Source organism: Passer domesticus, chromosome 11 (assembly GCF_036417665.1).
Source record: "Passer domesticus isolate bPasDom1 chromosome 11, bPasDom1.hap1, whole genome shotgun sequence".
NCBI classification, from domain to species: domain Eukaryota; kingdom Metazoa; phylum Chordata; class Aves; order Passeriformes; family Passeridae; genus Passer; species Passer domesticus.
Genome location: NC_087484.1, coordinates 2,543,785 through 2,569,629, shown reverse-complemented (window position 1 = coordinate 2,569,629; position 25,845 = coordinate 2,543,785). Strand labels below are relative to the sequence as shown.

Below are 25,845 nucleotides of genomic sequence, written 5' to 3'. Positions count from 1 at the left end.
AAGAAATGTAGGTCAAGGGAGCGTGGATTTGTCATGGGGATTTTGGCTCCCTGTGACAGAGCCCTTGTCTGGTCCTGCAGAAAAACCTCCTTGTGCCTCCACCCTGACCATTCCCAGGCTGTCCTGGTCCTTGGAGCAGAGTGGAAATGTCCTTCTGCCATCATTTGGAAGCTGGGATGTGATTAGGAAAGAAAAAAGGGTGAATGGATTATTCCTTCCCAAACCCTTCACTTCCTTCAGGGAGAAGACAGAGAGACAAACATGAAATCATCGTGGAAATCAAAACAAACACCCAGAACATATGACATTGAGTGAAATGTTTCTCCTGAGCTTCTGGATTGTGCTTTGCCTTATTATTTCGTCTGGGGGAAACCAGCACTTTATGGGAAAGTGCTTCCCAATCTCTTTTGCATAAACGTTACAGTGAAACTTCTGTGATGTATAGCTGCCTGTTCAAGAAAATGGGTCATTTCCATACAAATGTCATATTTCTATGCAGAAAATATGCTGAATTCATACCCTATCTCCTAGTTAAAGCAATCCCTTTGCTGGTTTTGTGATTTCAGCATATTTGCCTGGCTGGAAACAGCCAGAAGAGGAGAAGAAAAAATTATTATTTTTTAATTAACTCATGCAGGCCTAATGTCAGACTAAGCACTTGAGTGCAGCATCTCTGGGGCACATACAGGAATATCATCCTCCGATGGCTAATTATTTTTTTTGATCAGGGTGAACCACAAAAGCTCAGAGAGCTGCTGCTTTGCTCAGAGTCTGGAGACTTGGGGAAAGAAGTTTTTCTGATGTGACTGTTAAAGAAGATGCCTGGATGTCCATGTCCTCAGGGGAGCAGCCCTTCACACAGGAACCCACAGGCTGAAGGCAGCAGGGGAGTGATGAGCTTTGCAAATCTCCTCACACTCTGCAGCAATCTCCTCCTCGCAGGATGAATTTCATCTAAAATGAACCTGAACTCCTGGCACTGCTGCTGAAAAGAAACAACAAACCCACCCTGCCTGTGGAAAGCTGAATTTTGCATGCCACTTTATATTTGGGAAAGGAACAGTGGATTTCAGGATGGGAGTTACAAACCGAGTGGATGCTAGAGATGGACAACCAAAGAAAAGCTGTGAGCCAAAGCCTGCAGTGCCTGGTGTAAATCCTCAGAGCCCCACTGCTCCCAGCACAGCCTTGCTGCTCAGGTGACATGAGCTGTTTGGTACCTGCTTCTGGAGCTTTCCAAACAGCCATTAGAATGTCTTGAAATAATTCAGATGAATCTACCCAACTTCTCAGCTCATGCGAGCTTCAGCCAGCAGAGTTCTTGGGCTGCCTCACTCTGCTGGAGGCATTTTTCTTCCTTTCACCCATGGGAATGTAAAGAAGTCACTGCTGTGGGATGGCCTTTGGTGGCAGAAGTGTCCCCAGGCCCCTGGCTAGGCTGTTAATTCACAAGGGGTTTTCAGGCTCCTGTTCAACCTCTGCACGAGCTTCTGCACCCACCTAAAAGCTGTTCCTGTCCTTGTGTGCTGGGAAAAATATCTCTAAGGAAATCTCCCTTTACCAAATCCTGCTTAAACCAAATAAAAATATTTCACAGTAATAATAAGTATAAAGTTCTATATAACACATTTTATTAATAAATCAGCAGGTATTGACCACCAAGGTCTTGTATGGAGTATAAGACACAGCTGCCAATTTTTCCTCTGACAAAATACTTTCCTCCTCCTCCCCCGGGGAATCTTTTAGGTGCAGACTCATCCAACTTTGATGAGACACAATTTGTTCCCAAAGCAGCAAATGGGAACGGAAAGGGATCCTAAGAGATTCGTGTCTCAAGGAGAGCAAAACATTCCCAGGAAAAGGCTTCTCCCACCTGGAGCTTTGGGGAATTGTGTTGTACCTAAACACCAAGATATTTAAAATTAATTAGAGCTTAACTGGAATTAAACTTCTGTTCCCAACTTCCTGTCTCCGTGGGGAAGACAGTGAAAATTTCTTTTCTCATAAAAATATTATGGGTAAAATGTGTGTTATTCAATTTCCAGATCCTCTATTTAATAGGACTTTGCAGCTATACAAAAAAGGGAAAAGTTTGTTACTGGTATTTCTTTCTATAGGAAGGGTTTTAAGAATTAAGTAAAAATTAAACAAACAAGAAATTACATTATTAATATCAAAATAATTATTGGCATATAAAATAGTGCACTATGGTAATAAATCACTGACAAATCTGGATAGAGATGTGTTAGGATTAAGTTCTGAACACTTAAGGCTATGGTTAAGTTCCTGAAGATTTTTCATCTTCAAAAATTCTCCAATGAAAAATGTCTGCTTTTAATTGGAAAACAAAATCCTCAGACTGACTTTTTTTATTAATATTTGGTACCTGAAAAAAATGTGACTCCTTGAATGTAACTTCAAACAAAAACCTTTTCAACGTTGTTTTCATCTTAAGAAAAACCCTACATTTTTCATCTGAAGGAAACTCTTTTGAAGCATAGAGAAGCTTTCTGAAAATAATACTAATTTAGAAGAAAGTATATTTTTAACAAAACTTTCTACTCATAGAAAGAGCAATTCTTTTTTTTTTTTTTCTCTTTTATTCCAAACTTTTCTGTGCTTTGGTTTGTGTCAGTTTTGTCTGTAGGGAAAAAATAGTACTGTGGAAAAAAAACATCTCAAGTATACAAAGGTTGTGTTTTTGGACTCAAAAATGTTTTCTAAAAGATATTACACATCTTAAACTTCAGTAATTGATTGCTTTAAGAGATAAATAAATGTTGTATCCCTGGAAGCGTCCAAGGCCAGGCTGGACAGGGCTTGGAGCAGCCTGGGACAGTGGAAGGTGTCCGTGCCATGGCAGGGGTGGAACTGGATGGGCTTTAAGGTCCCTTCCAACCCAAACCATCCTGCTATTCTGCTATTAAGGATATTCTGATATTAAGGATTCTCTGCTATTAAGGATAAACAGAGGAATGAAGAATTGAAGAGAAGAATAATTAAAGTGGTGATGGCAAAGGGTTTAAAATGTTTAAAAAACCCTAGGTTTCTACTGCCAGAAATGTGGGTGTAATCAACAGGGGTTTGGGAATGCCTAATCCTTTGGAATTAATATCCAATAATTTTCTCACTTCTGGTATTACATTAATCCAACTGCAAACTATGACTGAGTTCATGATCTTTGTTGCTGCCACCTTGTCATTACTAAAAGTAATATTTGTAGCAGATGAATAACTGAGAATAGGAGAACCTGGAGAAAAATTGCAATTACTTTTTCTTTTCAGGGACAGGCAACACCACACCCAAAAGCTGTTCTATGTATAATCAAATTAATAAAGTAACTGTAAAATTGAATTATTAATTATGGAGAGAATGGGGAAAGAGGCCAAATGTGTGTCTTTAGTTGGCCCTGTAATATTCAGCTATGTATGGGCAGGCCCTTGACTGGTAAACACCAGAAATAAGATATTTTTCTGAAGTTTGACTCTTTTACACATCCTCTTTTATTTCCACAGAAAAATGTCACTGCAATATGAGGAGGATGGTCTCAGTGGCCTAATTTATATTTATTTTCACTTTTGTGCTACAACTCTTGTCCTGAATAACCCAATGGTCCTTGAAGGAGGACAAACAAACAGGTTTTCATCTGTTTATTTGTGCGTGAAACAAAAAATGTGCAGAGAGGCTGGAGCTGTGTGTGTGCCTAGGACAGGGCTGGCAGCATGATGTTCATGGATAAAGGAATTCTCTCTGGCAATGTCAGAACACTCAAATTAGCCCCTGGGAAGACAAAGGCTGTGCTGTACACACCTGCAGCTGTGGGTAAACGAGAGAACAATGGCCATTGTTCAGTTGTTAATGCACTGAATTTCTGTCTTACCTTCATTATTGGCTGACTTTCAGTCCCTGTAATTAATGTGCCTGGAGTGGGTGGATCTCTTTACATTCGCTTGTTTCTTTTCACAGCTTAATCAGAGCAGGAGAAAAACTTAAAATTAAGATTCTCTGTGTTTTCCAAGTTTCCCAGTGCTGTGGTGAGTTGGTTGGAGAGAGCCCAAACAGGGAGATGAACTTCTGGAGATAAATTGGTATTTGATCCTGAAACTTTCCAGTTGCCTTTTTTTTGGGCTGGTTTCCAACTCTTCTTCCAATTCTTTGCGGCACCTTGTAAGGAAGAAAGGAAACTCCAATATTCAGGAAGTCCCAAACTGTGGAGCCATTCAGCTGATAGCCAGGGCATTTCCTAGGAAACTCTGCCAGGGCCTCACCACCCTCTGAATAAAGGATTTCTTCCCAATATCTGGCAAGATCTACCTTGAGTTTCTATAGGGTCAGGTGAGGGTAATTTAATGCAGAACTTACCTACAATGGTTTCCTAACATTAAAATGCAGCATTTTATTCTGCTTTAAGAGTGAAAATTGATCACAGTCAGCAGTACAAGAAGGGAAATAACAAAAGCTGTTTCTACAGTGGTTTCTTCAGTACAGAAAACCTACAGTGGCTGGTAGCCCACAGAATTCCATCCACAAGAGCACCCTAACAGAAAAATCAGGCTGTTTTTAGTGCTCCTGTTTGGCTTTAGGCAGACAGGGAGGATGCCAAGGCCAGTCTCAGAATCCGGTGAAAAATTGCTGTGGACGGAGACATTGAGTTCATATTTAGCAGTGCATGAGAAACATCCACATTCCATGGGATCAATCTCCTTGGATCACCTGGAGCTGCCTTACTGGAGAGAAGACCAGATAACAGAGAGAGCTCTTAGAATGTGTTGTAACAGAAGTATTAGAACACGTTTCTTGTAGTGTTTTACCTCAGTAACAAGAAGGGAGGAGTCTGCAAAGAACCTGTGGGCCCTGCCCTTGATGCAGCTCCTTCCCTTCCTTGCAAGCAACCTCAGCATCCTCAGCAGAAGCAACCTTAGCCACTGTCATGTTTGTTATGGCTCTACATATTTCACATTAAGTGTTATTTACTGTAACTCTGCCCATAAAGGACTAACAGCATTATTGGGAGCTGTCCTTTGCATGCCTGATGTCAGCTGCAGCTGCAGATCACATTTACAACTCCAAACACATGCAATGGAGAGTCATAAATTATACAGGAAACAACACAGAGTAATGAGAGACGTGTCAGCTCGAGTTTCTCACTGCGGAGGCAGCACTGTGGCAGGCAAGATTTATTTACTATTCCAGCCACTGGCTTTTTTGCAGTCAATAGCTCGTCACTTTTAGTCTGCAAATAGGCATAAAGATGTTTTGCAAGAAGGAAAACAAAAGACAGCAGAGCTGCTTGGACTCTGGGGTGAGTTACTGGAATTTTGGAGCTCCAGGTCTCACTCTGTACCAGCCAGTTGGGAAAACTCTGTAGTTCTTGCATGTCTCCCTCTCCTTATCTATTAGCACAAAAAAACACCAAATAATGTATGGAAAGCATAATGTGAAAGCTGGGAATTAGTCCCAACTTCCCTAAGGGGACATGCTGGTCCCCAAGAGACAGATCCAGGAATCCCATGGTCCTGAGTGCTGCCAAAGAGCAGGAACAGCAGTGGGGAGCAGAGAGGAGAAACTTGAGCAGGGACTGGTGACAGCAGCGCTGTGGTGGCTCTGCAGAAATGCAGGGAAATGTCCTCCAGTGAACGTGGTGAGAAAGAGGATAGGGATTTCTATTCAAACCAGCTGGACTGGGAAATAAATAGGGAACAATGTTCTGGATCTAATTTTTTGCCTATCTTTAGGGGTTTGCATTGTGTTGGGGTGCAATGGTCACACATGAAAAATTCCTGGCTTCCAGCCTAAAATTTATCAAGGTGAAAATATTTCCTTCCACCTCAGGTGCAGGTTTTACTTGGGCCAGTATTTCTGCATCAGCTTTCCCACCTTTTCCCACCCTATGGGATTTATCTGTGCAGCAGCTGAGGGGTTTTTAGTGGTTAAAGAGAAGGTCTGGGCCAGCACAGGCACCTGCAGAGCCATGGCACAGGGACAAGGATGGACATGGGGATGTGCCCCAGGGTTTGGGGACAAGGATGGACACAGGGATGTGCCCCAGGGTTTGGGGACAAGGATGGACATGAGGATCTGCTCCAAGGATGGGCACAGGGATGTGCCCCATGGCCTGGGGGTGCTCCATGGGGATCTGCTTTGCCCCAGCATGGTGGAAGGCGCTGCTCATCTGGGAGCGAGCAGATCCCATCCCTGTGAGTCAGGGCAGATCCGTGTCTGCAGGGAACACTGCTCAAGCCGAGTGCAACATGCATGTTTGGAGGCTAAACTTAGTCCTCAGTTACTGGGAATGTCAGCTTGCATCATCAGTAAACTCGGAATGGAATTAGGCCAGAAGGGATTATGGATAATGTGTTTTATTTTGAATATTTTATCCAGGCAAATCTGAACTGAAAAATCACAAGAATAGCCTTTAACAAGAGGAACAAAACCATAATGCATTGCCTCTTTTCGTGTTTATTTGGGAAAAAATAACCACCTAAGGCTGGGAAAGAATTCTTCTGATTGCTTTTCCAGGGCATGGTTCCTCCCATGACTTTGTGTGGGCACATCCCTGTGGACACAGAGCCCAGCAAAGCGAGCTGGCTGCTGCATAGAAATTCATGGAAACAGAAAGATCCTTTCAATGAAAGAAGTTTCTTTTCAGCTACTAAAGCAGTTTGCAACACTCAGAAAAAGCACTGAAATGATTTCCTCATGGACTCCCTCATCATTTTATCATGTTGTGTCAGATTGTGCATGTTGCTGAGGAAAAGCAAAAAAGCTCCCAAAAGTTATGTAGGCAAAAAATCCTTTAAATTCATTGCTGTCTTTTAAAGGCTAAAAGTCCAAAAAGTCAGGTTTCAGTTGGGTTTGTCTCTTTTGTAAGAGTATTTAGTATTATTCAGTGGACTTTCCCATCTGCTGGGCTGGAAAATCTCAGTAGAGAAGGTGGATTTGGGTGTGATCAGAAATTCCAGTGAGGGTAACTACAGTCAGAGGAAGGGCTGATGCTGCATCCATCATGAAAGCTTTATTTTAGCAGCTAGAATAGAAAACATGCTGTGATTCAAGGCATGTATTCAACAGAAAAATGTATAAACATACACAAAATAGGGAAGAAAAAATGAAATTTTAGTTCATGCAAAGTCCCTGCATTTGTTAATATTTTTATCTGAGTTTAAACAATAAATTGAGACAACTTGATTGACTTGACCTTGACTTGGAAATCCAGAATATTAAAGCTTCCAAGAAAATAATATCACATGTAAAATCTATGGAGTCCTTTGGAGCATTTGGATGCTCTAACTGTGTACAAGCTGTTGGATGTCACGAGTTTGTGCATTATTAATAAAAGTTGGAGCTTTGCATCTTCCCAGTTATAATTACTTCTCTAAATATCTCCAGGAAACAGAAGCATAAACTAGCAAGCATTTAAAAACCTTGGGTAAGCATCTTTTGGAGAAAGTGCCTATAAAATGACTCATGCTTCTGTTTACAGTTTGAAATTGGTTTTCAAGTCATAAAGTAAGTGCAAGGTTCCAAAACTGCCCAAATCAAGGCTGTGGCTGGGAGGTCACAAGTCTGAGTTGAGAGGATCTTGCTGACCTAGGGATGAAAATCTCCACCAAGATTGATGGATAACTCTTGGTTATTGATGAAGCTCAAAAAAAAAAAAAAGAAAGTATGAATCACCTGTTTCAGGAAAAGAAACTACATAAACTCCATATCAGCAGCAGCTTTTAAACAAATAAAAAGTCACCCCTTCAAAGTCACTCATTTTTACATGTGAACCATGTATAAAAGCCCCAGTGATTTAATTTCTATACACATGTCTATTATTAGATGTAAAACACACATTGCAATCATTTGTGAGATGTCCTCAGGACTTCCAGAGCTCTTGAACTCTTCTCCGGGATGATCAAAATCTGTTAAAAATATAGTCTGGCTCATGGTAACCACAGAGACACAAATTCTGCTCCTTGGCCTCTGATGAGATTTGTCATTGTTACGTGAACTCCCTGACTGAGGATTTTGTCTCCCTAAATAAAATCCTGTCTGGGGCTGATCATGTCCTGTTTTATTGCCTTCAGAACCATGCTGTGCACTCTGTATTTTCCTTAAAGGAAAATACTTATGGTGGTTTGACTCTTTCTTAAATATCACAATAGGGAAGTCAAACCGACTTAATTTCTTTTTTTAAATAGATTTATTTTTAATTCCATCAACACTTCTCTCCATTGGGTTGTATCCGGTACAACAGAATGGTGATACAGTCAATATAAAGTTGATAACAGCAATTCCTTTTTAATTTATAGAGATGTTGCAGACTTTGCTGAAACACCACCCTAACGAGCTGAGTTACTTTGATGTTCATTTTCAGGAGATGTGACTTTGATGCAGAGCTCTGAACTGTCAGGACAAAATTCCCAATGTGCAGGTCTGGGTTATAAACAAGAATTTGTTCCATCAGATGCTCACTCCATTTACAACCTTGTATTGTTGTTTAACATTTTTCCTGGGAATAAACAGATGTTCAGCTGTGGTTGGCCAGAAATAGAAAAGAGTTATGAGGAAATTGATCCTCCACTTGAAAATTATACTGAGGAAACACCAACAAAACTCCACCTTTTATGCAAGATAAGCGTGCCTAGAACAAAACACACACACAAAAAAAAATCCCAGATTTTAAATTAAAAATTTATTTTAACACAGACTTAAAATGTGGCAGTGATTTAACCTTGAATTTGGGCACATGGATTTCAGCGCACTTGGTGGAGATATCTTGGGTTTAATTATATGTTTAAAAAGCATATTCTGCATTTAAGTACCAACAATCATTTGCTTGAGAACTCTCTGAATTTTGTGTAAGTGCCACACAAGCACAAAAGTGAATGTAAATGAGGTTCTAAAGCACAAGATCAGATATTTCATTCAATGAAACACCCCAGGGGTGCAGAATTTGTGCAAGTACAGATGCATTGAGACAGGGATATGAGTGGGGCTTTTCCAGCTGCAGTGATGACTTTTGGGGGAACCCAAAAACACATAAAGGCTAAGCCTAAAGGATTTCTAAGTTTCCAGTTTCAAACTGAAGATGTAGATCTGGACAGAGAAGAGTAAAATGTCAGGCCAGACAGTCTAATTCTCCCAAAGTTGAATCTCCAGTGTCTCAGTCAGGGCTGGCTGTGCAGGGAGGACACAGGGAGTGCTCCTAACATTGAACAATAGCTGTATGATGCTTCCATATTGCAAACATTCCTTCTTCTTCCTTTTTAATCAGAAGATTAAATACATAAAGTTTTTGAAGAGACATCAAGAACTTAATCCTTTTGGAGCTGACAATATTTTCTTTTGCTAATATAAGACCCAACTATTTGCATTTTTCTCAATTATTTTATTCATTCTGGCAGGGTAAATGTCCCTAATAGCCACCCAGGAGTTATGCAATTTACAGAGTAGATCTCCAGCAATGTTCCAGCTAAACTGAGGATGATTTTCTGAACGCCAACAGTGCACACCTGAAAAACTGAACTGGCTCCTCATTTAGAGCAGGAGCTGACCAAGCAGCCACTTATTAAATCAACAGAAATAACTCTCCCACCCCGGGCTACAGACCATGCTGCTCTGTTTGCATCTGCTGTTTTCCCTTGTTTCCAAACGCCTCAAATGCCAGCTGAGGAGCAGACTTGATCCTGCTCCAAGCCTCCAAGCAGGGCTCCATTCCTCATTTTGCTCCCTGTAGCAATTCCTGCAGGGGAATTGTGGAATCCTTTGAACCCCTCAGGGAAATCCCCAGGGCCTTGCCCTGGAAGAATAAACCATAGAGCCTCCACCTAGGCTGAAGGAAAAGCCTTCCCCATGGAGCCTCTCAGCACTGATCCACCCCAGTTTGTGTTCCCCACATGTCCCAAATTCTGGTAGTTTCTCCTTTCCCTGTTTCCCCACTGGATGTGGTATCCCTGGTGGCTAGGACATTTTCCCTGTAGGGCAGTGGCCTTTGCCCTGCCCTTTGTGCCATCCCCGTGCCCTCTTGGCTGAGCTCTCTTGGCTGAGCTGGCTGTGCTGAGTGTGCTGTGTGCACTTGCCTGCTTTGCCTGAATGCCTCCCCAAGTGGCTTTTCCACAGGAAATAGGGAGCAGCTTCCACCATCTAAACCCCACGTTGCTGCAGGGAAGAGCCGGGATCCTGGCGCAATCCACACGCACGAGGAAACCCTTCCTGCTCCAGGAACTGCTGGAGAACTGCTCCACCAGAGCTGGGGGGGCCAGGACAGACAGCTCCTGGGTGTTGGGAAAGCCACCACCCTTGGGGAGGTGCTGGCATATTCCCGATTAAGGAGAAAATACACAGTTTAAAGGTATGGCACGGGCAGGTGCAGATCTGGAGGATAAAAATCCCATCCCAACCTGTGTGGCTGCTTAAGGCAGGTGATGGAAACTTCAAGAGCAAGCTGAAGGAATGATTTCAGATATCTCCAAGACTTCTCTCAATATTATTTGAGCTTTAAGCAAAGCATGTGTGGCCACACAGTCCTGGTTAAGTGTGGATAAAAGACAAAACCCCACCAAGAGGTTACCCCTGCTCAAACTGAAACTATCAGAGAATCCCAGGACGGTTTCGGTTGAAGGGAGCTTAAAGGGCATCCAGTGCCACCCCTGCAGCGACACTTTCCACTGTCCCAGGCTGCTCCAAACCCTGTCCAGCCTGGCCTTGGGCACTGCCAGGGATCCAGAGGCAGCCACAGCTTCTCTGGGAATGTGTGCCATGACATCCTCACCCTCACAGGGAACAGTTCCTTCCCAAACCTGACGTGGACCAAGGAGAATGACATTAAAAGAAAATCAACTGAAATGGGAGTAGTTGAGGAAAAGTTTTGTTGTTGTCTCCTGAATGGCAGATGAGAAAAACAGGAGGGTTTTTTTTCCCCATTATCCCAATGATTCTCCACCTCAGCTCTTGGAACGTGGAGGGTAAATTAAATTAATTTAAATTAATCAGGCACAGTTCCTCTCCTCTCTGACAGTGCATCTAACTAGCTTTGACTTTCACTCTTGGGGTAGGATTTATTTTGGAAAACTAGGAAAAAAATTGTCTGCATTATTCTTCAGACAGGAAAAATTACATGTTAAGAACCAGCAGTTCATTGTCTAAAAATAATTTACAATTACATAATGCTTTCCTCTTTCAGAGCAAGATTCATGGTAATTAGGCTTGTTAGCACCTTTTTTTTTTAGTTTAAATTTAGCTTAGTATTGGTCAAAAAGTTGTTCTGGTTCTTTGTCTGTGTGATTTGAAGAGGTGGCCTGGATCAATTTCCTTCTGTCCGAGTACCTGGAATGTCATCATCCCTTGGAGGTAACTGATGCCTTTGGGGAGGGATTGCCCAGGCTGGAGGTGGAAGCCACACCTGAACTTCCCTGCATTTCCAAACCATCCTTCCCAAGGCAGGGGTCAGGCAGGGGTCAGGCACGTGGTCCCTCTGCTGTGCTTTCTGTCACATGTAGATTCATTTGTTTCATTAAAGTAGTTTTGGGACAAACTACTGAATATTCAGATGTTTTAAAATGTTTGTATTTACCCTTGGAAGTGATGAGGTTGTGCAGTTCCCCCAGCAGCCAGAGTGTTCAGAGAGGATGTCAGGACAGGCTACAAGTCCTTTTAGTCCCAGGGCTAGACACAGGCTGGGGTTTGAGCTGAGCTAACCACCAGGAAATTCCATGTGCTGATTTCCCCTCACCCTGAGGAAGCCAATTTTTCACTTGTTCTCTTCACAGTGGATGGAAGAAAGGAAAGAGAAAGCAGCAACTGCAGGAAAAGAAGAGATCCATCAATGTCACCGTGGCAGGGCCAGGTCACTGCATTCCAGAGTGTGACACTACAAACTGGGGCTGCTCCCTGGGGAGTGAAAAGCAGCTCAGTGAAAGCTGTCAGCTGGGAGCTCCAGCACTGCGAGATGGAAGTGTGAGGAATATCTGAATCCTTACCTGGAGCAAATTGGAAATGTGAGCACAAGGGTAAGCCCTGTGTGTGAGAGGCAGGAACAGGGACAGGCAGGAGGTCGGTGACATCTCTCACTTAGTCTGAGGCACAGCAGGAGGTTTCTGACACTGGGCTGCTCCCGCAGAGACCCAGCAGCAGCAGCAAGGCCACAGAAAGCTGTGACAGCAGCCCTGGTGTCTCGGTTTGAAAAGCCAGGTGTCTGCCAAGGAAGGCAGGAGCATCCCTTGAAATGGAGAATGTAAACCCCCTCCCTCTGAATTATTATAATTTTTGAAATTAAAAGCCTCTCAGGAAAAGATGTGGGAATAGGAATAACAGTTCCTTATTAGGGAAAAAATAAAAATAAAATAAAAATACAGTAGTACAAAACAAACCATTGCCAGAGTTTAGGAGCTGAGCCCTGTGGGTCAGGGTGGTGGCACAGCCCCATCCCATGGGGGCTCAGCCCTCCTGCAGTGCCAGCTGTGCTTCTGCTGGAGCAGGGATCCTGCACAAGGCTGGGGTTTTCCTCTGGAGCTCCAGGGCTGCTGGAGATGGGCCTGCTCTTCCTCTGGGAATGCAGGGCAAGAGAAAGCTGCTCCTGTGGGAATGCAGTGGGCAAAGGCTGCTGTGCTGTCCCAGGCTCAGATTGTATCCAGGTAGGAATGCTTGGCTCCTCCCCTGGGCGGAGCATCTCCCCATGGGATGCTGGAATTTTCTCAGCCATGCAGGGACACTCAGTGGCCATGGACAGCGGAGATCTCCTGGAGGGAGGATTGGCTGTGGGAGAGATAAAGAAAAAACTGCCCCATGAACAGCAGAGAACTGCCCAGCTCTGACAGATGGGAATTGAATACACACACCCCAGCCACAGCTTGCATTGCCAACCCAAGACACCTGGAAATCAAGAAATCAAGAATCCATGGAGCAAAGGCACCATGGAGGAGTTGCAGCACAGGTGACAGGAACTACTTAGCTAATCATCTTCCCAGGAGGAGGGGAGCTATAAGCACAGGAGCCCAGGAAATAATCTCATTTGTGATGAGATTTCCAGCCCATGCAGCTGCAGCTCCTGGTTTGAATGGAGTATTTTAATTCCCAGTAGTTTTTTCCAACAACAACTCAGTAAGTAGCCAAACTAAATACTAAATATTTCCTTCTCCTTTCTTCTGTTTCTTGTTTAAGAAGACCATGGTACAGTTTGGGTTGGAAGGGACCTTAAAACTCATTTTTTCTGCCCTCAACACTTTCTCAGGGTGCTCTAAGCCCCATTCAACCTGACCTTGGACACTTCCAGGGATGCAGGAGCAGCCACAGCTTCTCTGTGCACAGACATTCCCACACTTAGCTAAAAAGGACCAATTTCTCTGTATTTAACTCAGTTTTATAAGGTTAAATGCCCTTAACCACAAGTTAAATGCAGTGGTAGCTGCCAGTGTGTATTGATCTGGCTGCTGAGATTAGTTTTAATTAGTTTTAATTAGTTTTAATCAGTTTGATTGCTGGTGCACAGTTCAGTGTTGATGGCTCTGGGTTGTTCTCTGAGCCAGCACAGCCCCCTTGGCTCAGCACTCCTTGCTCCACTCTGCCTCAGTAAAAAAAAGGAATTTAGGAAAAACCATGAGGTTTTCAGCAGTTTAAGGCTGGAGTCCATCTAAATATGCTCCCATATTTGAGCTGGGATTTCAGCAGCCACCAGTGGAGCTCTTGTGACAGTTCCTGCTGCTCTCACTGAGCTGCACCTCTGGTGACATCTCAGGGCTTGTGCCCAGGATCTGTTCTCCCACTGGACAAACAGGAAATTCACCCTGTTACCTCTGTCTTGCCTTTTCACATGTTCTGAGCATGTTAATGAGTTCCTTAGAGGTTGTGGTTAATTCACTTTTAACAAATCAACATCAGCTGGACGTTATTTCTAAAAGAGGTGAAAACATGCTAAAAAAAGCCCACAACCTTTTTTTTTGTTTCTTTTCCTTTTTAGGAATTTTAGTAACCTGTAGGAAACTCCATAGTTCATCTCAGGAGAAAATTGTTCTCTGTGTGTAAAGTGCTTTTCAAGGAATAAAAACCATTTCTCAGTGCTTGCCCACTGGTGTAATAATGCTGTAATCTGTGCTGGGTGAATTGTCCTGAATTGGAGATTTGCTTCACAGAGTTCTTAAAGGGTCTTTGATTTAAACCCTGAGATTAGGGGGCACGATTTCAAACCTGAATTATTTATAAGTGTTGATAATTGAATAAGTAAGTGGTGTAATTTATGGAGCTTTCAAAGCTGTCACTTGTGTTTTAATTTTGCCTGTGGGGTTTCTCTGTGTCTGGATGGGCCAGAGGAATTTAGAGGGTGGAGTTCACCCTGATCATCCTCTTCTGCCTGGTGACAGTCACAGGATGTGTTCTCCTTGGATTTTAGCATCAACACACCCCTGCTCAAGGATCAGGAGACTGAGGGAGCAGAAAAAATGTGTAGAAAAAGCCCTATAACCATAAAAACATTTCCTGGTACCTCAGAAACCACTGCCTTCCAGGGATGTAATGCAGAGCACCTGCTTCACTTCCAGTCCCATTTAGTGCAATTCCATTCACACACAGGGACTGGAGCAAACAGCTTGGAGGTGAAAATGGCAGAAAAATAAAAATTATTGCTTATACAAGGCAAACACCTGGGTGTTTTAGTAAAGCTGCCCATCCAGACTAATATCTGCATATTTTTTTTCCTGTTTCTGTCAAGAGCAGGAGTTTCCCTGAGCAAAAAGCACAAGTGCAGCTGATGCAAAGAGGCAAATCTGGGGGTGTGTATCCATCTGAGCCCAGGGCACATCCCTGCACTTGTTCCAGCCATAAACAGCTCCCAAATATATAAAGTAACTGCCACTGCAAGTGACTCTGTATGGAAAATATTGCGTGGACTTATCCATTGAATTCTTTCAACACATTTAGGGTCTAAAAAATAAATAAATGAAGCCAAACCCACCAAACCACAGGTGTCCAAGTGCCCTCAGAGCAGAGAAGTGCCAGGATGAAGGTGCTCATTAAATCAGCCAGGAATGATTACCTGTCACAGGGCTGGGCCACTTGGATTAGCAAGGCTTCGAGTTTCATTAATTGAGGGTTGCTTTTTGCTCTTATTAGTATTGTTGTCTTGCTTGGAATCCTCTGCAATGATTGATTTGCAATTATAGAGGGCACAGAAGATGGACTTGGCAGTCAGCAGTGCCTGACTGATTAAACAGGTACAGGGAGGGGGACGAGACACCTGAGGGACCACACTGAAACAATTCTCTGGAATATTGTCTCTGGAAAATTTTCCTTAGGCCTTTGTTTAATTTCATAAAAGTACATTGTGGTCTCTAGAGAAAAAATTGCAACGGTGCATCAAACCTCTTAATTATCCAGGTAATTAGAAAGTCTTCCATCAGTATTTGTCACACTTGAGCCCCCAAAAGAGAGTCAGTGTAATTCTCTGTGTGTTTATTTGTTTAAGGACTTCTTTAGGCATAAACATTTTAGTGGTGATGAGGTGATGTAGTGATTACTATTTCTATAATGAGCAAATAATCATATATTATATAACTATATATTAATAACTATCTCAGGGTGATAAACATTAAAATTAATGTCTGTGTAAAGTTGAGAAAAAGTGCTGCTCTCCCTGTGTGAGAATCATGTCTGGTAAATGTCACACAAAAAGAGAGACAGACAATTCCTCTTCCAAATAAAGATTATGGGTGGTTTAAATATTTAAGCCAAGAATAATTTCACTCTTTTCTTCCTTGGGGATAGAGAAGCAGACTCTGGACTGGCTTGGCCAGCAAGGCTTCAGGTGTGACTCCTCCTGTGGTCCCTGGGTGTGACTCCCCAAAGGCTTCCCTGGGCATCCCCTCCTGATGGATGGTGGGAAACGTCCTCAGGGATCTTGTCCACAGGCAGGTGAGTGCCCACACCACCACCAAAATGTGCTATTTTCTCTCATCTGTCCAAAAAATAGGATTTCCATGCTTTGTTTAGCAGTAAAGATAAATAACCCCCAAAGAAACCAACTGCACCAGAATGAACAACTTTGTATTTCCTAAACAACATCAAAGGGTCTCCCACAACCCAGGGAACCAATCAAAATATTACATTTCTTTCCTTTTGTGGTTAATAATGCTCATTTTCCTCTTAGATTTTGAATATTTCTACCTGGCAAATGCTTCAGACTTGGAAGTGCCTTGAGTTTCCATCAGACATCACTTCTAAAATGAAACAATCCTAAATAGGATGCAATTGTGAGTTAAAGCAGATTTAAAGCAGGGAGCAACTGCAATGAGGCTGATCCTCAGATTTGAAGGTTATTTTCAGCTTCATTAAACGCAGAGCTTACAGGGATCTGCAGGAACCCAGCCTTGCCCTGGAAGCACGGAAAATTGCTTACTTTGAGATGCCAAAATACCTCGGTGTTTATAAATTTCAAAGGAATATAATTTTATCCACTCACTCAGTGGAGTTTTAAGTAGAAACTGGTTTTTTTTGCCATATTTTTGTGTGGTATTTGTGGTGTTTAGCAGACATGATACTCACATAGGGAGAGTGGAACAACTTTTTCTCAACTTGACAAAACCAGACAATTTTAAGGGGGTTTATCATTTCAGGTGCTATAACTGCAGATAGATATTAATATATAGTTATATAATAGATGATTATTTGTTCATTATGGAAATATTAATCACTACATCATCTGCATCCCTGTGGATGTTTCCCACCATCCATCAGGAGAAGATGCCCAGGGAAGCATTTTTGGCAGCATCAGGGACCACAGGAGGAGTCACACCTGAAGTTTTCCTGGCCAAGCCAGTCCAGAGTCTGCTTCCCTGTCAAAGCTTTCCCCAGTGCTTCCCATAGAAATAAAAAAGGACTGAAATTAAGCTTGGCTTAAATATATGAAATCCCCATAATCTTTATTTGGAAGTGGAATTTTTTGTCTCTAATGAACAGGAAAGGTAAAATGCATAAAATTAAATTAACAGAAGGAATGTTATTAATGGAATTGACTTTTGCTGTGTGTTTTGCTAACAGCTGGAAAGAGGAATATTGATCTGTTCTTGTTGATTTATCTTGTACAGATAAATGCACTCATCTCTGAATCTGTTTTCAACTCCAACTTCCCATTCCTTGAAAATTTAGCTGTTGCTTTATGCAGAATTTGCCCCTGGAGATGTGACAGCCTTCAAATGGAATCTGCACCATGTTAAGGATCACATTTTTACTTAAATCTGAGCTCACCTAAGCTTGGTTTACTCCAGAGCTGCCACTCAGCCATAGCTTCTCTCCTCCTGAGGTGATGCCAGCAAAGGGCTCCAACCAGCTCTTGCTGCTTTTCCCCAGCAGGCAGAAGCTGCCCCTGGTTTGCAAAATGTGATGGAACAGATTATTTCTGGATTGTTTCAGCCTGCTCAGAGCCCTGGGTGTAATCAATAATTTGGAATTTTTTTGGTGCCTCTTTGCCCAGACCCATTTTCTGGGATATTTTTTTCTGAGGGGAAAGTTTTACCACTGGGTAGGTGTGGGGTGAGGGGTCTGTCTGATGGAGCTCCCTGCCAAGAACTGTGGGTATATATGGAGTGAGCATCATTAGCAGCTAAATTGTTAATTAATTAAGCAAGAAACATGTGGGTGGACACCTCTGCTGGTGAGCCATGGGGATTTATGGCTCTTTAGGGTGTCCCTCCTGTGTTTTGGTACCTCTTTGTCGCCCCAGAGCTGGCAAGGAGGGCTCACAGAAGAAGGTCTGTGCTGGAAGAGGAGGAATGGGGTAAAAAGTGCTGTGCTCAGCCTCTTCCTCTGGCAAATGGATATTCCTGGCTCTGCTGGTGGACTCTCCACAGGATCTGAGCCTCCTGGATCTGGGCTAGATCCAGCTGGAGTCAGGAAAATCGTGGTTCTAAATTAGCCCTGTGTGTGACTGCACTAAACACACACATCCCACACACCCCACTCCTGCTCCTCGTGTCTCCTGAGCCTTCTACCTGCGCCTTGTTTTAGTTTTTGTTTTCTTTGCAAATTTGATGGCTGTGGGGGAATTCGACTTGAGACACTAATTATGCACTGTCAGGATATAATTACTAAAGAAGGCAGTGCAGAGCATGATTTGGCCCAGTGAAACACCATGAAGTTAATTTGGTTTGCAGGACTAAAATCTGAATTAGCTCACATTTTTCTCATGATAAACAAGGTCTGTTATAGAAATAATCACATTTATTTCCTGGCTTTACTAAATATTCCTCCTATAGACTGCCTCAGCATTGAGGTTTGAAGAGTTTTAAAATGCAAAGTGTGAGCACACAGCTTTACTCTGAAGCATTTCTTTTCCCAGCTCCAATGCCAACTTCATTATCTGTCCCTCTGAGTTGTCCCCAGCCTGCTTTAGAAAACACCCGATCTGATGATAACAGAGCTGGCTCTTGCATTTACAATTCAGCCACTGAGCAAGGAGCAGATTTTCTGGACAGCTCTTAATGACCTTAAAGCCCTTGGGAACTTTGATATTCCCATAAAAAGAGGAAATATCAGGGCAGTTTGGATTTGTGAGAGGATGGTGCCCTGGCAGCGTGCCAGGCTAGCCCTGCCGGTCCAGGCAGGGGTGAAATTGCTGCCAGGACAGGAGGGAATGTCTGATCCCTGTGCTGTCAGCCCAGTCTGATGGGATTTGGGCATTTTGAGTGGGAAATAATAATACACTAGGAGGACTATTACCATCTTTGCCAGGTGTTACGTGTGAACTGAAATGCAGTGACAAACCTCCTCCCGTTTGCAGAGGTACCCTAAAAGAAATCACTGTGACAAACTACACAGCTTGTGCAGATATCCTTGCACTTAAATTTTAGAGAAAAATGTGAGTTTTAAAAAACTGTCTATACATCAGCTCCCAAGTTATTCTTTGCTGCCAGCTGAAGAAGCACTTGTGCAAACGAAGACACGTTGTAATAATAATTTATTCTGGTAGTAAACCTTCCAAGCAGGAAGACCTTTTGCATGCAAAACACATAAAACCCTGTAACTGAAAAGTGAGCATCAATATTTTATGTAACCTGGTGTCACTTCAGTCCTCCATCCGTTAGGCACAGAAACTTGGGGATATTGCCTTGATGCTATTCTTTTGTTATGGGGTTTTTGCATAGCCAGAGCTCTGAACATAGGAACCTTTTGGAGGTAAATTCAAGGTTTTTAACATGAATAATTGCTTTCCATGGATATTTTGGTTCAGTGCTATAGCAGAGAGATGCTACCTCAACAGTAAAACTCTTGAGCTGTGCTCATCCCTGAGCAATTTTACATGTGACATTTGCTGTCTTCACTTTTGGAATTTTAGCTGCCACTTCCAAAGCATTATTGACACAGGGAAAGCAAGCAGAGGAAACAAAGGAATAAAGGATCCTAGGAAAGTTTGTCTTGGAGGAAATAATTGTGGCACATTAGTGTGGTTTAATTGCTGTGGTAATTTAAGTGACTTGTGTATCTTTGCTGTAATTATGGTGTCACTAAAGCTGTAAATCCTATAGAAAAATAAGCAAATAGTGCCTTATTGAAGCAGCAGCTTAGGCAATTATGGGGCTCTCATTGGAGAGCAGTGGGATTTAATAAGGGCAAGTTTCTGACATCTTTTGTGTTTGGTTTTTGCTGTAGTGATTCGGGGTGCAAAGGGGTTGTTCCAAGGAAGTGGAGCAGAAGTGCATCCACACCATCACAGAGAGGTGTTTGTATCCCTGGTGGAGCAACTAAGGAACACAAACTCCCATGAATTGAGTGATATATTTAATAGTTTGAGAAATTCAGTCAGTTGTTGAATGTGCATTATCTATGTGACCATTAGAACACCAAAGGGAGGGAAAATGTAAGGAATTCTTTTTCCTTTAGGTGGGAGGGAGTTCAGTCTTTCTGGAATATCTTATAAGCTAATGAGTTATTACCTTCCACTAACTTACCTTGACTCTGTACACAATTTATTCCAATCAGATAATTTTTAAACTTTCAGACAGGAGTTGATATCTGTGGCTTCTTCGAAGACTCAGAGTATGAGTGGTGTCTTCCCTGGATATGTTTCACCCATATTCCAGGAACCACAACCAGAAAGTAACAAGAGTGAGTCCCAATTATGGTTTTGTGCCCCAGAGGGGCTGCTCTGGGTTTTGGACATTTGAAGGAAGCCCATTCTAAATTTGCTTTCACTGAACCAAACTCTACGTATTTTCCCCTCTGTGCTATTTGGATTTCAATGAGCTACAGCAGGGCTAAAATGGAGATTTTATGGCAAACACACTTCAAGAAACAGAACTGACCTCGGTGCTCTCGGCCCTAATTGCCCATAATTATACAACAAATGAGAAAATGGGGCAGTGTAATAAGATGCTGGAGTGAGACTCAGGAATTTCTGTGCTCTGCCTGTTTGCCACCATCAGATATTGTATTTCTGCTGAAAGGAAAGGGAAATAATTGCCTAAATGCAGGCTAAGGAGTGGAGTGGAGAAAGCTGTAAAACAAGATAACTGGGAAAATGCAGAAAAGGGAAACAGCACTTGTGTTCCAGGGAAAGCTTCAGGTCTAGCAGAGTGGAGCTATTTAGGTGGCAAATATCTAATGGATTAAAGTCTCCTTTTCAAAGGCAGCTGCTTTATCTCACAGCACACAGCTTCCACGGGCCCTGAAAGCCTTCAAAATGCAGATTCAGGGTTATCGTGGTGCTTCCAGTGCTGCCCAATTTGCCAAGGTATTGTTCCCTACGTTCAATAAAGACTTGAGGCTCTCCTGACACCAGTCCTTGGTGCCTTGGACTCTTGCTGCGAGCAGAGGGCTGATGGGTGAGGTACCCTGGGACGTGTCACACCTTGGGGACACTTTGCATTAAACATTTTTTTGAGGATTTCCGCAGAGTTTTTATCAGCTGTCCCCCTTTTTAGCTCCTTGCTTGTTGTTTTTAGTGTTGCTTGCTCCATGATCAAAGTATAAATAAATGGAGGTGTTTAAATAATTTGTTGAAACCACATTTTGGTAGTCTCAGCTCCAAATCTCTGCATGGATTTCCATCCTCATGGTTCAAGCCTGACCAGGGCATCTCCATGATCTAGGACTCCTAAAGGCAGCTGAAATAAATCCATATAAGTGTGTTTATATAAATAAATGTGTGCAAATATTGAGGAGGTGTCACTCCTATGGAGAATCTTCCAGTTAGGAGCAGAACTGCTGAGATGTGATGAACAACACCCACAGCCTCGCTGCTCCCTGGGGCTTTGAACAAAGTCTGACACTGTTTGATGCCTTCATTCCCACTCCCACTTGAATTACAAGAAACTATAAAAATATCATTAAAAACCCCCAAACAAATACATCTTCCAGCTGTTGTGCTTGGAGAGAAAATCTTGGAACCAGTGTGATGAGAATCTGTAAGGTTTTGTGGCATCTAATGGCATGGCTGAACATTTTTTCATGGACGATTGGAATTCTTTATCCCAGGGATATAAAAAGTGTATCCTGGGTGCAAGTTTAGAGGTCACTAGGTGTTGGAACCCTGGATGCTGAGAATTTCAGACTTTCTGTACTGACAGGCACTGACCCCCAAGAGAACTCTGCACTGACCTGAGGCCATGAAGAAGCTTCCAAAGTGGAATGATGGAACTGGAATTGTGGATGTGGAGTTTGAATAGAAGTGTGTGATATCACAGGGTGGGAAACTTGGAGTTTAAGGGTTTAGAACACAATAATATATATAAAACAAGGAGGAGGCTTTAGGATGGAGGCTGCTCCTTATTCTTCACCTTCTTCTTCTTCTTCTCCTTCACCTTCTTCTCCATGGGTTTGGGTGCTTTTGTGTAATTGGATAAAAAGTCCACATTATGGGGCACAGATGGTTGGTTATTGGGTTAAAAGTAGAAATAATTGTGGTGTCATTTCTTAGTTGGACAGTTTATCCTTAAAAGGCCTTGTAGAGAGAGATGGGCTCCATTTTCAGTTTGTTGGAGTGAAGTGCTGCAGAACTTGGGTTTGTGAGAGACTGTGACATGGATAAGAACTAATAAACATCTGAGTCCCAACAAGAAATCCCATCTTGTGATTTAATCCCTACCTTGGCAAAAAGAAGTTAAGACTCAACAACTAGGAGTTGAAATTCCATGGAGGTGACAGTGGCAATGAAGGTTAAAGCTGTGAATTTTGAGTTTTCCCACATCTTGGATGGTGTTGGGATGAGCTGATGGGTTCTGCCTCAGCAGTGTCCCTTGCCCAGCCCTCCTGGGCACTGCTCCCTGAATTACCACACAAAAACAGGTGTAAGGAAATCACTTTCTTGGCACTGATGTTGTGTGCGTCTCTCAGTTGTTATTACAAATATCTGAATATTAAACATGCACCCGAAGCTCCTAAGCCTTTAATCCTTTTGTTTTCCTACAATAGCCATCTATTATTTTTTTACTGGTAAGAAATGCAAAGCTGAATAATATCCAGCAATATCATGTCTAAATAAGCAAAAAGCTGGCGAGGAATCAAGAGATAATAACGGTGGCTTTGCTTTGTTTCCTGCTCAGGAGCAGCAAGGAACTCAGGAATTGGCTGTTGGACCATCTGCAGCAAGGACAGGGAAAGTCATGGGAGCAGCAGAAAAGCTCTGACAAAAAAACCACAAAGGGTCAAAGCCCTGATTTCATTAAGCAGCTCCTTTCAGAATTATCTTTTCCTCTCTCCAAAAGCTGGGGCACAATCTGTCATTTCAGCTTTTGTTCAGTAAAAACATGAAAAAACTCAGTGGAATAGGGTAGGAATGGTGGATAATGAAGTTAGGACTTTATAAGGTGCATTTGAGTGTTATTTACTAATTGGAGGTTTTTATTCCTTTTTAGTTGTTGTCATTGCAGATCTGTAATTTCACCTTAACATGCTTTCTTTTAATTATTATTATTATTGTAATTATTAAGCTAGATATTAACCTTCATTTGAAAAAAACCCTAAAATTTCTGTTTTTTCTGGTCATAAAAATATGCATATTTACAAGCCAAGAAATTATGTGTCCCCAATTTATTGTTTTTTTTTTTTTTTTCTTAACCAGCATTACAAAATCCATCCAAGGCTATTTTGGACCTGCCTGATGTATGACTCAAGGATCTTTGGAGCTGGCAGACTCCTGGGTGTCCTGGTGGTCTGTGCATATGTGTCTCCAAACTGGCATAGAGAGGTGATTGTGTCAATATTTATTTTGTGTTAGTGAGTCTTTGGACAGCCTAAATACAAAGGGGTGATTTGGGCTCTTAAATCCAAGACTCTCATTTGTCCATATTTGAATTATTTAAGAGTATCTGCTTTACTTAAGCACACCACATTTGAATTTATGCATTTCTAGAAGGCACAAAATTAATGACGTGCCTTGGGAGGTTTAAGAATTTCCCCTGTTTTTAAGGAATCAAAGGAGAAGGAAGGACATTTTTTGAGGGATTTAAGACATGATACATCCTTTCTTAACCAGTTCTTCAACTTCTCACCAGTTAGGTTTCATAAGAAGCAATACCCATATTTTTCTTAAAAACTTTATTCAAACTTAACTTGAATATTAACCTTGATATGTCCTGTGCAGAAAATGTCCCTGCTGTTTCTAGGTTTGCCAGCAGGAGTGGAAATTCCTTTCTGCTGGTACGTTCCAGGTAGGAAGAAACATGGAAAAAAAGTCACATAGAGCTGAAGAAGCTGAGAAAAGGATGATTTGGAAGTAAACCTGACAGTTGTTCCCAGCAAAAGGACCCCAAAACCACCCACAGCAGGCTTGGTCTGAAAAATCAGCAAATTGTGAATTCAGATATAAAGGAGGAAGGATAATTGCTAATTTACTAAATGTCTTTCTGCTTGTTTGGGATTTTTTTCAGCTTTTCTGTGGTCGGTGTTTTCATCCAAATGCAAATGAAGAATTCCTTTCTCTCCATTTTGCCCAAAGCAGAGCTGGGGGGATGCAGCTGAGAGTCACTTTCAGCTTGGTGCATTATCTGGAGCCAGCAATTAGCTGGAAGCAAATATTAATTGTCTTTTTCCCCTTCATTTACAGGCAGTGAACTCTATCCTGGAGTGAACATTGTCAGCTACAAATGCCGGGTTCAAATCTCTTGCTTGTAGGACATTTTCATTCTGGAATATCCCTGATGTTCTCTTATTACAGCTTAAAAAAAATCAAAAAGCACATGATAGATTTTGATCAAGTAATAATGCCAGGCACATTTTGATATTTCCACATATTTATGCATGAATGGCCAAAAGAAAAATAATTCTCCTTTTTTTGTGCCATCTTGTAATTTCTTTGTCAGTTGAGAAGGTAGATAATAAATATTGGCAATACATAAGACTTGGCTGTACTAAGAGCTACCCTTTGCTATCTTGAGCAGCAGCAGTTATTAATTTTCAGACATAATCAAGTGATTTATATTCATGATTATGGTTCAAACCATCCTGACACTTGTTCCTTCTACATCTGACGCCTTCTCGCTTCGTGCTTTTTGTGTTCAGCAGCAATTAAAATAAGAATGAGAGGGTTTGGGGTTTTTTAGGAGTGTTGTTATAACATTTCTCCTCTGATTTCAGGTCTTACCCACTGAGTCATCACCTGAGCAGTGTGTTCTGCACTGACTTCCAGTAATTATTTTTGTGTTTTAGAGACTCACAGAAAGTCATTTCCTCATTTGCACTGAGAACTGCAAAATTTATTCTTCTTTCTGTGTGCCATAGATCCATTGGAATTCTTACCTTGTTCATCATTATCATGATCACTGGTCTCTAATTACCACTGGCCTCTAATTTGACCTAATAAAAATTCATAAATTCCACTGGCATTAAATTTTAATGTTCATCACCTCTGCCATACTTTGTTGGATCAAAAGTGGTATTGGAATGAGGATAAAGATCCATTGTTTAGACATAAAGAAACATATTTATCTAGAAAAATCATTTCTACAGAATGTCTATTTGCATTTCTTTGAGAAGAACTGCACATACTTCGAAAATGAACTTCAAATATGTTCTGCTTTTCCACAGCAATGAAATGACTCAGTTGATATTATTTCTCCGTCTGTTTGGTAAACAAAATCAAAATATTTTGGTTGTCAATTACTATAAAATGAAAACTGCTTTTGTCTGAGTCGGAGCTCACAGCATCTGATCTTGAATTGTGATGTGCTTTGGGAAAATGACACAACATGGGATGAATCCAAATTGTTCTCTCCAGAGTCTCTTTGGGGGAAAATCTGTGTTCGGTGCCTTGGTGAGGCTTCACAGCTCCTTGCCTTGCTCAGCTGAATGTCTGGAGGAGATTCCAGGCCTCTAAAAACAGCTCAGCCTTTATTCTTGCTTGGATGTGGCCAGAGCTAGCCTGGAGAGCTCCCAGTTTGGAGAAGTGGGATGGCAGGGTGGGTTCAGCCACGCAGAGGAGGAACGTGGGGATTACAGGAGTGTGTTCCCACTGGATCTGTGCCAGACATCCTTCCATGATAGCAATTGTGGTCCTGGCTGGACTGGAAATGTGCCAACAGACTTACAGAAACTAAGGGATGTAACTCTAACTTATATTTAATATTTGACACCAAAACAGTGAAAAAGCAACTCTTATTAATCTGTAGACAAAGCATAAGCCATTTCTATATTTCCTAGCATGGTCCTGTAGCTAAAACCTCAATTTTTAGCTCTGCTGACTGAAGGAATGTCAGGTAGCTCACTCTGCCCAGCTAACGAGCTTTGCAAGTTGTGTGTGATTTAATTAAAAATGGACCTGTTCAAAGCAGAGATAGATTTTCTTTTTAAATTACTGCATTTTTAACAGCACCTCATTTCCTAGATTGCTTTCCTGTGCCATTCTCTCAGCCCAGCCTGTACCCCTGGGTTTCCAAC

At 42.0% G+C, this 25,845-nt stretch overlaps 1 long non-coding RNA gene across 1 annotated transcript; it reads left to right on the top strand.

Annotated features, from left to right (window-relative positions):
- Positions 1 to 12,707: 12,707 nt before the first annotated feature.
- Positions 12,708 to 24,272, top strand: LOC135278592 (uncharacterized). The gene is made up of 3 exons (XR_010346038.1): positions 12,708 to 13,089; positions 23,033 to 23,158; positions 24,017 to 24,272. It is a non-coding gene; the product is annotated as an uncharacterized LOC135278592 (long non-coding RNA).
- The last annotated feature ends 1,573 nt before the right edge of the window (positions 24,273 to 25,845 follow it).